Genomic DNA, 14,977 nt, shown 5'->3' on the forward strand with positions numbered 1-14,977 from the left:
ATCAACCTAAAATAAATTGAATGAACTTAACAACGCTTTGTAACTTAACGCACAACATAGAGGTCTAGGCTAGAGACGTGTTCCGGCGTCGTAAAACCTGGTGACTGTCGATCTCGCTGATGGTTGGGTGATTCCTCCTGAGAGACGATAGCGCCAGTACGGATTGTGCTCCCACGTACTGTCGAGTATATATTGGGAGACCCCTATAGGAATAAAACCTTTATCCTTAGGAAGCCGTGTCGGCCGCCCTACTAATCGCAATGCGCTGAACACAGCATTCGGGAAGATTGACCGCCCGTACCTTGAAAAGTATTCTGCGGTTTTGCGAAAAGTTTGGCGCACCCTCTACCTAGAACTCCCGAACAGTTCCTTTTGGCCTTTTTCAGACTCTATAACGGAAAAAGTCCATCCGAGCATTTGTCACTTCGGGCTCGTTAAAACATCGAAGGAGACTAGAGTCATCTTTAGCTTTTTCTCGACTCTTTAAAACTGAAAAAGCAAGTTGTGTCTAAAGCGTCGTTAAAATTTATTTTAAACGGAACAATCACCCTTTTTCCTGCGTTGATCTTTAGGTTGAGAAAATGGAACCCACCAACCAAGTAATTCCCCTTGGTGGAAATCCTAGTCCCTTCTCCTCTTGGGGAGATGTTGCTGCGCCCCATATGGCCACATTGTCGCTTCCAGGACTGACAATTGGCTTGCCGGTCTGGCTCTTCTCAACCAATGTCGTTCAGAACACCACTATTCCTGAACAGTCGAATCAACAGTTAGACCAGACCAGGGTTACCCACCAGCCTTCTACTTCTTCTAATTCTTCCTCTCCTCCTTCCTCTTCGCTTGACGGAACTGGTAAAACAAAAAACCAAGTTCCTAAGGAGAAGAAGGAAAAGAAGAAGAAAGAGAAGAAGAAGAAGGAGCCAAAAGCGACTAGGGGCAAACAAGTGTCGTCTGACAAAAATCCACACACAGCACTGACTAGGCCTAAATCGCCATGTGCCATATGCAAGGGAGACCACTTCCACAGAGATTGTCCCTGTATCCCTCGGATACTAAGGGACTGGTCTCCCCGTTTGCACAATCCGGTGGCATCAACCTCTGATAGCCATGTTGAATGCATATCGTCAACTAGCGAAAGTGAAGTCCTTGGACAAAAAGGGAGAGCTAGATCTCCCCGTAGACTGTGCGAAGGCAACCACGCCATCCACCGTTGTCCCTTCTTAGACGAAGCGAAAAGAGTTCTGGATGATCGTCCGGTTTCACCGTTACGACTTCCTCCTGGATATAAAAAACTCTTGCCGAGTCCTTCGTTAGTTGAAAATCCAGCTGGCCCGCTCAAGTGGTCAGCTGAAGCGCCGGTCATTGAAGATGAACCAGCTGAATCCATACCCGACGAAAGTCAAAAGGTCGAGGCGGCAGTTGACCCGGTCTTGCCTTCAGAGGATTTTTCTTCGAATGATACAGTCACTGAAGAGGATAAAGATGACACCATCCAAATTCTCTTCATCAACACAGACTCCGACGAGCACGGGGGCACTCCCCCCATTCCTTTATCGCAGGAAGGAAGTTCGTCAGAGGGATACCCGGCCGTTTACTCGGTCCCACCACCAAGCAACCTAGTTGTCTCGTTTGACTGGAACCAACTAGGCAGACCCCGTTTGCCAGCAAGCATACCATTCAGAATTATCGTCCAAATATACAGAATGGTCATGGCTGGCACCATCATTGATGAGGGGGCATCTGTGAGTATCCTTTCCTATATTGCTTGGAAAGCGCTTGGTTCGCCAGCGCTTTTGCCTGAAATGAGAAATCTGACAGGCTTTGATAAAGGAACCAGTCGACCTTTAGGGATCCTCCCCAATGTGCCCATAACATTGAGAGGGAAGACCGTTCAAATGAACGTGATGGTCGTTCAAGGACCCTTGGATTATAACCTACTCCTTGGACGAGACTATATATATTGCATGGGAGCCATCGTCTCCTCACTCTTTAGAGTAATGTGTTTTCCGCATGAAGGAAGAGTGGTCAAGCTCGTGGACCAGCTTTCATTTCCCGGATCACGCATCGCAAATAGTCATATACCATCCCTAAATGGTCTCTTCGCGTAAGAAATGTCTCAACCCACGGTCCGTCCCCCCGATGAGCGCGAGTGATTCGGAGGGATATGACTGGAACCCAGGGGGCATGCGTCCTGGTCTGCTTCGGCAGGAAAACTTTGGGTATAGGGTAGGTTTCCGCGGGAGAATATGACTAGTCCGTACCCCGTCCGTGTATGGAAGAGGGGTTGTTCTAGAATAAGATTCTTTTGTCAAAGTTATGTGAGTTGGCGGGCATCGTCGCTCACCTTTGTTTATCTCGGTAGACATCGCTGAAGAAGTGTTTTGTTTGAAAGATTAACAGAACAATCTTTGGGTAACCTGAAAGAGGTAGGCCTCTCTCGGTAAAACAATTGTTTTGGCGGAAGTGAAGTAGAGGTAACCTTGAAATCATACTTTATACCTGGGGGCATGCAAACCTTTTGGAGTGCAAGCAAAGAGCGATTATTTATCTGTTTTTTGGGTTAGTCGTTTCCTAACTTGCATAAAGGAAGGATGCGGGGCATAGCTTTGTAAGGCGCAAGCCCCATAAAAAATGGAATCTTACCTGAGAAATTCTTATCATATGACTGGATTATCGAGCAGTTTTAGCACATAGTTCATGCTCGTTAAAAAATAAACATAAGATCGAGCAGTGTTTTTCCGCGTTTAAGCTCGTTAAAAAATGAACTACCCTCCGGTAAATAACCACCGTGAATGTAACATTATCAGCCATTAAAGCCTTGGTCGTGTTTGCACCGTCACCTCCACTTTTCCATTGGCCGATCGTTCACCTCCATATGATTGTTTACCCATTTTGAGGAACAGCTGCGAAGAGTGATTTCACTAGCCATCCTTGTGACACTGCCGTGATTGGAAAATTCCAACCCGTACCTGGAATCAGCTGCTAACCCATTTTATCACTCGTTCCTCAAAAGACGAGTCTTCTTTAAGCTCTTTTCATCTGACTCGTAAAATATGAAAAGATTGTCGAGTTTTGGCCTTCCAGCTCGTTAAAGCGACCGGAAGTGCTATCCCTCCTCTAGATTTTAATCTTTTTGGACTTGAGGGATTATTGCACAAAAAGATCGAGCGCTTGTTTTGTTCGGCTCGTTAAAACTATCGAAAATTCATCCCTTCTGTATTGTTTTATACTTTTTCGGACTTAAGGGATTAGATGACGAAAAAGGACTTCCGGAGTTGACTTTACGTACCTTTTCAGACTCTCTAAAAATGAAAAGGACCGAGTTATCTTTGTCGTTAGACTCGTTAAAAACATTAAATAGCGACAAACTTGTCTTTAGACGAGAACGAGTTTCACTATCGCTAGGCTCGTTAAAACATAGCGATGGGTTTGCCCGAAGGGAAAATTATAGAACAAGCATATGTTATCCTCCTCAAGCTTGACAAAAATAAAGAGGTATTGGTCAGCAATGACTGGGGAAAAATTGGGAATAAACTCAAAGAACTTTATTGGTAGCAAGTTGCTCTTGAACATGACACTTCCACTCCGTGCCTGAGTCGGGTTGGGTTGTTTCATTCACCGGTCACATCACCATGGTCTCGCCAAACCATCCACCTTTAGGGTAAATGCTACCAATCCATCACACAAGTGTCGCCGATATGTTCAAGAGAAGTCATCCAGAGAAGTCAACTGTGTCCCATCCACTACCATACATTATCCTTCATTCTTTCATGACCGCCACCCTGAACCATATATCATCAGATCGTTTTCACCTCCATCAAAATCATTTGCTCCGTTCCGTGTCACTGATGTGGGATACATCAAGGCCCTCCTTTGACGGATCGCTTCTTGTTGACATCAGCTCATTATCCAAGAAGTTGATCTAGGAACAACCCCTTCAGTACTTTGAAGCTTGCATGCCTCAATGGCAAGTTTCTCACTTCCGTCGACAGGTATACATCAATGACCTTCGACCGAAAGATTTTGCTTGGTGTTCGACGCCAAATCCTTTATTCACACCACGTGAATTGTACTGCAGTACCTTGAGGGTCATTTTCATTATCGGTGATTCCTCTCGTGCTTGTTAACGGTTTACATCATTGACCGGTAATCAAGCGATGTCTTTCCATGTTCGACTTCAGAACATTTCTCACATGGATCGACTTGTACTTAGAGTGAAGATCGAACGAGTTTGAAGACCCCGGATCTAGTTTCATCCATCCGGGCTGCGATATATATTCAGGAAAAATAAAGACATTGACATGTACAACATTACAGCAGATAATCATCCTACCAAAAGGATGATGATTTCATCAAAATCATCAGTCTACCATCAGACGATTGTCTGTTCTATGTACAGAAAAATGAATTTATAAAGCTGAGCATGGGAATGCCCGCCTCAGCTAGATCATGAAAGCAGTATGAAAAATAATGTATTGTATTGTATCTTATTACAGGTCTCCTCCCAGCATTGAATGAACTTCGGATCCTCCTAATAAAGCATTTCACCCGATAAACGGCCTCATACTTTAGGGGGCAACTGTTATAGAAATTTTTGTGCCTTACAGCTATAAGCATGAAATGTCCATAATTCAAGGGATCCAAAGTCCCTAAAGATGTTGTTACAGCTCCTAAAGGAACAAGGTCAACCAATGATAGCTTCTCCCAGAAGTTCTCCACCAAAAACCACTCAAAAACAGTCAATTCAGGATCAATTCAGAGGCTCCACTAGCTGCCTGCGTTGAAATGCAGAAGTTGCATTGGCTAGGTGCACTGCAACGCAGGTGGAAGCACTACCAGGGTGCGCTGAGCGGGAAATGAAAAATGGCAAGCTCATTCAACGAGGTGGAAAGACCCTGGAAGCTTCCAGAATCTTCTCCAATGACACTTGCCTCAATGAATTCGACTAGTGATGAGTAATAGGTTCTCAACCTCCAAGTGGAAGCAAGAACTGACAGAGAGAAGCCACAAGTCAAAACATAAGCTGACTCATCCTCTCTGCTTACATCTATATATGGATCTCTCACCCAGAGGTTCAGGAGGCTGGAATTTTGTACTTTGCAGAGAATTGCTGTTGGTTTGAGATTGAGATTAGCACATTGGGTGATTTATGCTTTGTTGGAGGAGAGGAAGGGATTCCATTGCTGGGAGGTAGATGCTGGATCGGGCCTCACTTGGTTGTATCTCCTCTTGGACTTTATTACTCTATCAATAAACTATTTGAGTTTCTCCTATATGTTGTGTACCAATGATGTTTCGTTATGCTTACATGTTTAGCTTAATCTGATCTTGAGCTTTTTATGAATGTATATCTGTATCTTCTTGTAGTTTCTCTCTCTTGTGATCTTGCAGGAATTCGGTGAAGCTGGGCCGGTGAGAGAGCTGGGGGCTGAGAGTTACTGAAGAGAGGAGCGATTGGATCAACAAACTAGCGGAAGACACCGGTTAGTTACATCCTTCTTCCTCATTTACATCTCATAAAGAAGAATACTCAATTAGTTTACTTCGTTTGTTGCTAAGGCACTATCACCTCTTAGAGTGGGATAGGGGCATTCCGAATTGGATACTTTTCCCAACAACACATACCCACTACACATTCAAGAAAAAGGAACCATGTAGAAAATCCCCTCTCAATGATAAACCAACAACACCATAATGCGTAGTCACTAGGATGTTCCGAGAAAAATACGATACGTGAAGTAGTAGCAAGCATCCATATGTCAAGACAAAGGATGGAAGTGTCACCAAACCACTAGATGACCCTCAACCATGACCATTTACCATAAATAAGTGAATCTCCTCCATACCATAGATGCATGCGTATCCCAACAAATTATAAGACCAAGGAGATGACCTCTTCGTTCAAGAAAAATAATAATAAAATATGCAATTGAACTCAACATGTGTGCCAAGTAAGGGGTGTTAGCGCTTGAAATTTCACCTCAGGCTGAGAAAGGCAAACCTCAAGGCAACATCAAACCACTTAGCCTCGTAGCTAGCCCTACGTGGCTGGAGAGGGCTCTGTCCGGTCTATCTCGGTGAGATCTTCAATGAATGAGATGACCAATAGGGTAACACTGATTTTAGGCTAGTAAACTGATAGAAAGGGATTTTTAATAAATGATGGGGTTTTTCTGGGCTGCATGGGGCAAGACACAGCTTGAACAGAGAAATATAATAAAAAACACAGATTATCGACTGAGGCAAGGTAGGCAAGAAATTTAACATCAAATTGAGATTAAATGGGATGGCAAGACTGCTGAGGAGCTGACAAGGGCATATGAGATGAATCCTTGTCAAACAGAAGAAAACATTAAATATGAACAAACTTATAGGCAAAGCATATAATACTATGAATTCTGCCTAAACACTTCATTTGTTCAATTAGAAATGGTCATGAATTGAAATGAAACATAACAGTTTACATATGAAACAAAAGGAAAACTTATGCTAACTTTCATACCACAGGAATCTCAGAAGTCAGATCTGTGTAATTTCATTAAAAATCTCTTTCAAAAACTGTACAATGAAAGCTCTGTTCTCCACCAGCTCTCAGCACTCAGAACTCCCTCTCACCTCTTTTAAATGATTATCTTTATACATTAAATAAACTATGAGAGGTGTTAACTGATTGATAAAAACAAGGAGCAGTTACATCAATAATAAAAAAAAATAGGAAAACTCTGCTCTAAAAGGAATAGCGTTGTATTTGTTTGTTGATGACCAATGAATTAGTAGGACGCGTAGCTAGACTTTCTGAACTGCAGCTTGAAGACCCAAAATAGATCAACCAATTCGATTTCTGTGCTGGGATAGTTATCTGTATTTAAATTTGGCTTTTGACTTTTATTCTCTCCCAACATGTCACGACAAGTGTCTGCTGAAGGCCGTTTCCATGCTGCCACATATTTCCCTGAGATGAATCGAATGCCTCAGATATTGCAACGACTGCCACGTTACATTTTCCCTTTTGCTGTTAGACCAAAATAGCACTTGGAATGTGGAGTGTATCTATTATACAAAATCCAGTTTTTTTCTTGTGCATTCAACCCTGCCTTACTTGCCGCCATATCCCTCAGAAACAACATAGAGCATAGAGGGAGGATTCTTTTGGCGTGTGTATGATCGATGCCTGTATAAATGATGTTCTAAGAAGTCTTCAAGAAGTTCCATTTGAGGGGCTTTCCAAGAACAAAATTCAGGAAGGCCTGTGGTTTCTTGACCAAGAAATATATCATTTCTTCGTTTGGAAATCCATCAGTGGCACGAAGTTTAGAAAAAATTTCGTTTGCCAGTCCAGGGATTTCTTACTTCTTCTCCTGCAGACGGCTTGAACATTCACACTTGAATCTTTGAGCTTTTTCTACACACCTTTCTTCATTGTAAAGGGTCTTTCCATACAACAGTGCAATAGCCTAGGTTGAAAGATTATTGAGCTCCCGCTGTGTGTGTCATCGGGAACTCCCTTTCTGCGTGGATCTGTTTCGCCCTCCTACTAATCGTAGAGCAGTCCCTCTGTAACGTGCCCGAGTCCTCCTTGCTCAGAACGTATTTCTGATGGTTTATAATGCTGCCTTTCAATTTCTGTTTGCCAGAAATACGCTTCGTTGAGTAAAAAGCGTGATGAGGGATTTGAATCCCTATTTCCATATATTCTCTTCATTTATCCTTTTGGCAAACTTGTTTTAAACGCAATATATCGCATGTAATCTTTGTTGGCGCAGTTCATGCGATCTTATCTGATGCTACCGTTACATAATATCTCGGTTGGTGATTTCCTGCGAAAGAAAACGAGTTTAAGTTAAATATCAATTAAAGCCTCCTATGATCTCCTTTCTTCCCCAAGTGCCCACAATGAGAACAATGGTGCTCTCTTTTAGTGCGCATGTCACCAGGAAGTTCTGATTCAACACGGTTCAACACTGATGTATCCATCTCTGAAGGTGATGATGCATTCCCCTGTGTCTCAAACAACTGAAATGTTGCATTCTGTGAATGTACTGGCCAATGTGGTGGATTCAACTCAGCATCATTCGCCCCAAATAAATCAAAGTGAGCATTTGCGTTATATGGCGCTGAGCTCACTTCTCCCAAAGGCATGGGATGCATGGAAAAACTACTATGGATGAACGAAAAGCCATTTCCCTCTGGTAAAGCTTCGGATGTACTAAGTGTTGCTGTTGCTAATCCACCTTGAACATGATTATCTGAACCTCAAAACCGTGAAGCAGCTTGTAAACCAATATTAGCTCCATTAAGTTCCCAATCTCCATCACGATTTCGCTTCATCCCTATTCTCAAAACATTATGATTTTCTGATATATGATCCCCCTGTTTCACCAGCTTAAAATTTGAGGTTCATTTTGGGCATCTCCTTTGGTGATAGGCGAGGACCCATCTGGCAAGCGCCATTGTTGATGGGATCTTGCTTCACCTTTAAGTTTTGGACGCCAAGAAGCATCGGATTTCACTTCGACTTCACAAACATCCTCTGGATAGTTTTTCATTACCGATGCAATGTTCTCTAATGAAACATTCTTCAGACATATAGGGCACTGCCGCTTTCGTGTATGCTGGGTGAGCTCTATCAAAGATTGAAGATCAAAACAACCCATACGTTCACAAGGTTTAAACCTTCCAGCTACTCTTATACGCGATCCACTCATCGGACAACGGAGATTCACTGTAACAGAATCTGAAACAACTTCAAGATGACTATCACCATCTTCACTGTTTTCCAGAGAGCCACCACGGTCCACCACCGATACAACGCCGAACACGAGCAAGAGCCTCTTCTAAAGGTTCACCTTCTGTCTCATGAGACACTAAACGCAAAACCTGTTCAGAAGTTCGGCGTTTAACAATCATCACACCCATACAAAATTGTCGAGCATCATAAGCTGACAATGACACTTTGTTGGTTCCTTCCCTGCTGCAAGTTCAGATCCCTGCACCGTCATCACGCCCATTGAATCCTAACAACTGAAGCCCCGGCCTATTTGTCACGCGCACATTCATTCCATTAATCCGAAGATCAATATATTGTGGCCATTGCATCCTAAACAACACTGTATCAATTAAGAAGAATGCACCAGACCTGCCAATAATAAAGAGAACAGTTCTTCAATATTTATAGCTGCTTCTGCTGGTATATTTGAACTACCTTTCCGAGCAGCAAGGAGATACATCAACTTCACAAGTTTAACAACTTCTATCTTCCTCTGTGTTAGAAAAGAAGAATTGTTTCTGTCATAGATTGCATTTTGCTGTGTAGTCTGGCTGTGACCACCATGGGAAATGACTGCATCCTCATTATTAGGAGTTCCATGCTGACTAAGACTTGGAAGTGCGAGTAAGTTTACTATGCCATTCAAAGATCTGAACATTGTTCCTTTGTCAGACTGACCAAAAAACTGTAGAGATATAAAACCCGTCCAAAGAATAGTTGGTATAAACTGAGAATGTACCATCAGAAATCCCAAGGCATCTGTTGCAAATTGACTAACAATATCTCTAGCACAGCTTTCTTGTGACAGTGCAAGAATAAGACAATGTAATGCTCTCATGACTGTAGGGTCCTCGAACCTTGCAGAGTCAGCTGTTTCCATTTTACATTCTTCAGCTCCGGATTATATTTTGCTCTCTTGAGCATGTTTTGAAGCACCATTTCCAGGTTGTTTGTCTGTCTTCCTTTCTTGATGTAGAGGCAAGCATCTAGGCTTTGGGAACAGTAGCCACCTTGCCAAGGTCACATCCATGTTTATTTTCTTCAAACTGTTATATTATCAAAACATAAATGAATTTGAAGCAGATTGTCGATTCTTCATTAACGCCCTGATTTGCTGCCTACAGTTTTAAGTACCCACATGCATACATGCCAATTTGATTGAGAAGACAGAGTCTAACAAGGGGTACATTCCATTAAACTTTCATACCATGTAATATAAATTTATTATTCCTATCAAAACCCCACCATGGTTCCAAGTGTTGGAATTATGATACAAGTGTTGTTCTTGATGGCAACTCACTCACAAGTCAATTCAATTTTGGTAAAAGGCAACTCACAATACAACAGGTATATTCAGAGGTAATAGGGCAGTGGTACAGAAGAACAGGAAGATGGAACTAAGGTCTACTGATCAGAATAAAGAAGGTAAAGGAAAAGGCTGATGAAAAGCAATTTAAGAAGTATACGCAGGTCCACTTAGTCAAAACAACGTATACACGTTGGTCCACAGAACAAAAAGAGCGTATACGTATACACACACTCCCACAGGAAGAAAAGCGCGTACATGTTGGAAAACCAAGGTTTTGGTCCGAGGTATTTGGTCTGTGGTATTGACCCTAGGTATTTGGTCCGTGGTATTGACCCTAGGTATTTGGTCCAAGGTATTGGTCCTAAGTGGTTTTGGTCCAAGGTATTGACAAAGGATCTAAGTATATAAGGAGGAGAAGATCAAGGGCTAAGTACCGAAGTAATGAATATCTTATGAAGTGTTATGTGCAAGTGTATGGGTTTCTAAGGAATACTTCTATCTGAAGTATATTTTATGTTGCAGGGGCTATGTTTGTGATTTGATCTGAAATACTTTGTGCACCTTGAATTTAATATTGGATCAGGATCATGAGACCTGAAATGACTTATTATTGAATGATCTGATATTGGGCTAGATCTGATTATGTACACCTGTTTTATTCTTTAAATATTGTGATATGGGTTTGTCTGAAGTTTGGAATTGTAGTGAAGTTATGAACTAAGTATTTGCAGATCTATACGCTGGTTCGCTTTGGTGAAGGTGGGTATACACGCTAGTTCGGCTCTTCCAAGTGGTGTATGTAAAAGAAAAGCTTGATGTTCAAGGATGACTGATCTATCAGATCAGTGCTGCTGTTTTACTGCTGTCTGTTAATGAAGTCTTCTTAATCTGAATGTAAAACTGAATGAATAAGGAGTTTGATATATAATTGATTGATTATAGAAGTGATCTCTGTTGCTTCCTGTATAAAGCTCTGTAAGTTGACAGTAGATGTTAAGTATATTGCTGGTTGGTACAGACTTGATTCAAAAGTTTATGTTTGCAGTAGTTTTGGAGGTATACGCAAGTTTGATTAATGGAAGTAGCGTATACATGCAGTTTGGGTTCAGCCAAGTAGCGTATATAGTCTAATGCATGTTTTTTTGAGGTTATAGTTGGTTCTGAATGATGATGCAGGTTCTTGGGTTCAACACAATGTTCTGGTGTCAGTGATATGATTGTTCAGATTAACTGAATGTTGGTTGATGCAGATGTATTTGATGGTTGTATTGCAGTGGTGATCGATTTTGAGCTTCGATGTTACTAATGGGTCCAGTGTGAAAATTTGATGAAACGTGGCCTTCAGATTGTGGTGTTGTGTTCCAGGAGTATCTAGTCTGAAAATTCATGAAACGTGGTCCCTGGAGGAAGAAAGAAGGTCGTAGCCTTCTGTAGGTCGGCGCCTATGTACTAGTAAACAAATTGGCTAGTACAAGAGCTAGGGGGTTGCAGCTCCCTTCCAGTAGAAGCTGGAAAATGAGAGAAGGTTGTAGCCTTTTGCAGGTGGGTGCCTGCGTACTGGTATGAGTCTGCACCAGTACAAGATTGTAAACAGATTTTCTTATTATTAAAAGAAGACAGAGACGATAGCAGCAAGTGGTTTTCACCCACATTGGGTTTCCACCTTAAATCTTGGTGTTCATGTGTGTTGCTTATGTGTGATGCTTTATTCTGTTTTTACTGCACTGTCTAATATGTTACTGATGCACTGGTTTAAGATCAACACATGATAAATTGTCTAAATCACAAGTTCTCTGGATATACGCTGGTTTCTCTAATCACAGTTGCGTGTACATGCTAGTTCACTTCACTAAAGTAGCGTATATAAATATGTTTGGGAAATAAAATTATTGATCTGATAATACTGATTCACCCCCCCTCTCAGTATTATTTCCAACAATTGGTATCAGAGCAGGTCCTTCAGAAGAAGCTTGATCGCTTGAAGGTAGATCTCTCAAGATGAACAATCATGAAGGCATGGGATCCATCAGACCACCAATCTTCAATGGGAGCAACTTAGTATATTGGAAAATAAGAACTAGAGCCTATCTACAATCGCTTGGAACTGATGTTTGGGAAATTGTGGAAGGAGGATATCAATTTCCAGCAGCAATTCCTACAGACGCTGTAGGTAAGAAGTTATATGAAACTAATGCCAAAGCTGTCAATACATTACTGGGAAGTCTGTCAGAATCAGAATTTGTCAAGGTCATGCAGCTCAAGACAACCAAAGAAATATGGGACAAAATCATTTAGAGCTATGAAGGAGACTCTCAGGTAAAACGTGCTAAGCTTCAAACTCTCAGAATTCAGTATGAAACTCTTAAAATGCATAATGATGAGAGTGTAGCCAGTTACTTTTTACGTATAGATGAGATTGTTAATTGTATGAAGAATTCAGGTGAAGAAATAAAGGAAGTTACTTTAGTTGAGAAAATTTTGAGATATTTGTCTTCTAAATTTGAGTCAAAGGTGTCTGCCATAGAATAAAAACAGGATCTTCAGACTATCACTATGGCTTAACTTCATGGAATCCTAACTTCCTTTGAAATGAGAAAAGGAGGTCCATTAGATATGAGAGAAGCCACATTTAAAGCATCGGCAAAGGGAAAAGAAAAGGAAGAGAACAATGATTCAGGACACATTTCTGAAGAAGAAGATGAGGTAAATTTTGTCAAGAAGCTTCATAGGTAAGTTAACTTTCAAATGCTTTGCTTGTGGTAGAGTCGGTCATTATGCTACCAAATGTCCTCATAAAGATAAATATGAAAAGGGGAAGGAATATGTAAAAGGCAATAGGAAACAGGTTGTGAATAGAAGGAGTTACTATATGCATGAAGATAATGATGGTTTATCTAATAGTGATGAAGATGAAACTGAACAAGATTATAAACTTCTCATGGCTTATGACAATGATGATTTTTTGGATGCATTAGAAGAGGAAGAATTTCATGAAGGAATCAATAAACTCAAAATTTGTTTAGAAGAAAAGAATATGATCATAGATACTTTGACACACCAAGTTGCTGAAAGAGAAAAACACAATGAAAATCTAGAATGTGAAATTGTGGGTCTAAGAAAAGATCTTGAGAAGACAAAATATCTCAATCTTAGATTTGCTAAAGGATCAGAAACTTTAAATGAAATTATCAAAGTTCAACGTTCTCCTCTGATAAAGACATGTCTTGGATAAAATGAAGAACCATATCAATCACAGAAGCCGTCAACCTCCACCTGAAGCTATCTTGATGCAACAAAGACCAGTGAACAATATGTCAATCATCAGCAAAGGCCTAAAACTAATTATCATGTAAATCATACTCAATTTACTCCAAGGATGAATATCAATAGAAGCCGCAACCAACAGGTAAACAATGTCAAAAGATTCGATGGTCGCAGAAACTTCTTTAATGGGCAATGTTTTTCATGTCATAACTTTGGGCACAAGGCTGCTCAATGCGTTGCTTACAAAACCATCATGACTAGAGAAGCACGAAATCAAAGAAGTGTAACAGGAATCAAGAAAAGTTCCTATAATAAATTTTCTCCTCTTGAAAATGAAATAGAATGCTCGATTTGTAACAACTTTGGTCATGAAGAATCTGAATGCAGGAGCAAATTTTGGCCAAAACTTCAAAAGGAGCAAATGCCATCAAATCCCAAGATATGGAGAAGGAAGGAATCTCAATCAGAAAGATGTGGTATAGCCTTGTATGCAGAAGGACAAGAAAATCAGTGGTACATTGATAGTGGATGCTCCAAACACATGACAGGTGATAAAGAGAAACTTCACTCATATAATGCTTTAGAAAAAGAAAAGAATGTCTCATTTGAAAATGACATTCCAGCTGTCATTAAAGGTAAAGGTTTTGTTTTCTTGAAAGAAAAGGTTAAAGATGGAAATGTTATGTACGTAGATGGTTTAAAACATAACATGTTGAGTGTCAATCAAATGTGTGATCAAGGAAATGAAGTGGTGTTTCGATCAAATGGATTTGTTTTTCATGAGATTGATAAAGGAAAGACTATGATCAAAGGTACAAGAACTCCAAACAACTTATACATACTCAAAGGAGGACAACAACAATGTTATCTAAGAAAAACAGATGAAAACTAGCTGTGGCATAGAAGATTGGGACATCTAAGCTTTTCTCAAATAAGAAAAGCATGCAGGCTCAAGGCAGTTCGTGATCTTCTAGATATCAGCATCCTAGAAAATACCATATGCAAACCATGTCAAATCGGTAAGCAAACTAGAGTTCACTTCATTGAAAAGGAAGGGTCAACAAGTAAGCCTCTTGAACTTATCCATACAGATTTATGTGGACCAACAAGGAAAAATTCACCTCGTGGAGAAGAATACTTTATTTTGTTTATTGATGATTTTTCCAGAATGTGTTGGATAGGTCTTCTAAAGCATAAAGATGAAGCATTTCAAAAGTTTAAAGCCTTCAAAGCTTTGGTTGAAAATGAATCAGATCAAAAAGTCAAATGTCTCAGATCTGATAGAGGAGGAGAATTCATATCAGATGAATTCTTTGACTTTTGTGAGCAACATGGAATAAAAAGGCAATTCTCCACCACAAGAACTCCTTGACAAAATGGTGTAGTAGAAAGGATGAATAGAACAGTTCAAAAAATGGCTCGAGCCATGTTGGATGAATATGGAACTCCTGCAACCTTCTGGGGTGAAGCTGCATTGGCTGCCGTGACTATTCTCAACAAAGCAAATGTTCGGGTAAATAGCACTCAAACTCAACATGAACTTTGGTATGGTAAGCCTCCTACTGTAAAATACTTTAAAGTTTTTGGAAGCAAATGTTTTATCAAAAGGACTGATGAAAAACTTGGTAAGTTTGAACCCA

The sequence above is a fragment of the Pinus tabuliformis genome, chromosome 5_1 (assembly GCF_031772625.1).
Source record: "Pinus tabuliformis cultivar Carrire ecotype Pingquan chromosome 5_1, CPIR1, whole genome shotgun sequence".
NCBI lineage: Eukaryota > Viridiplantae > Streptophyta > Pinopsida > Pinales > Pinaceae > Pinus > Pinus tabuliformis.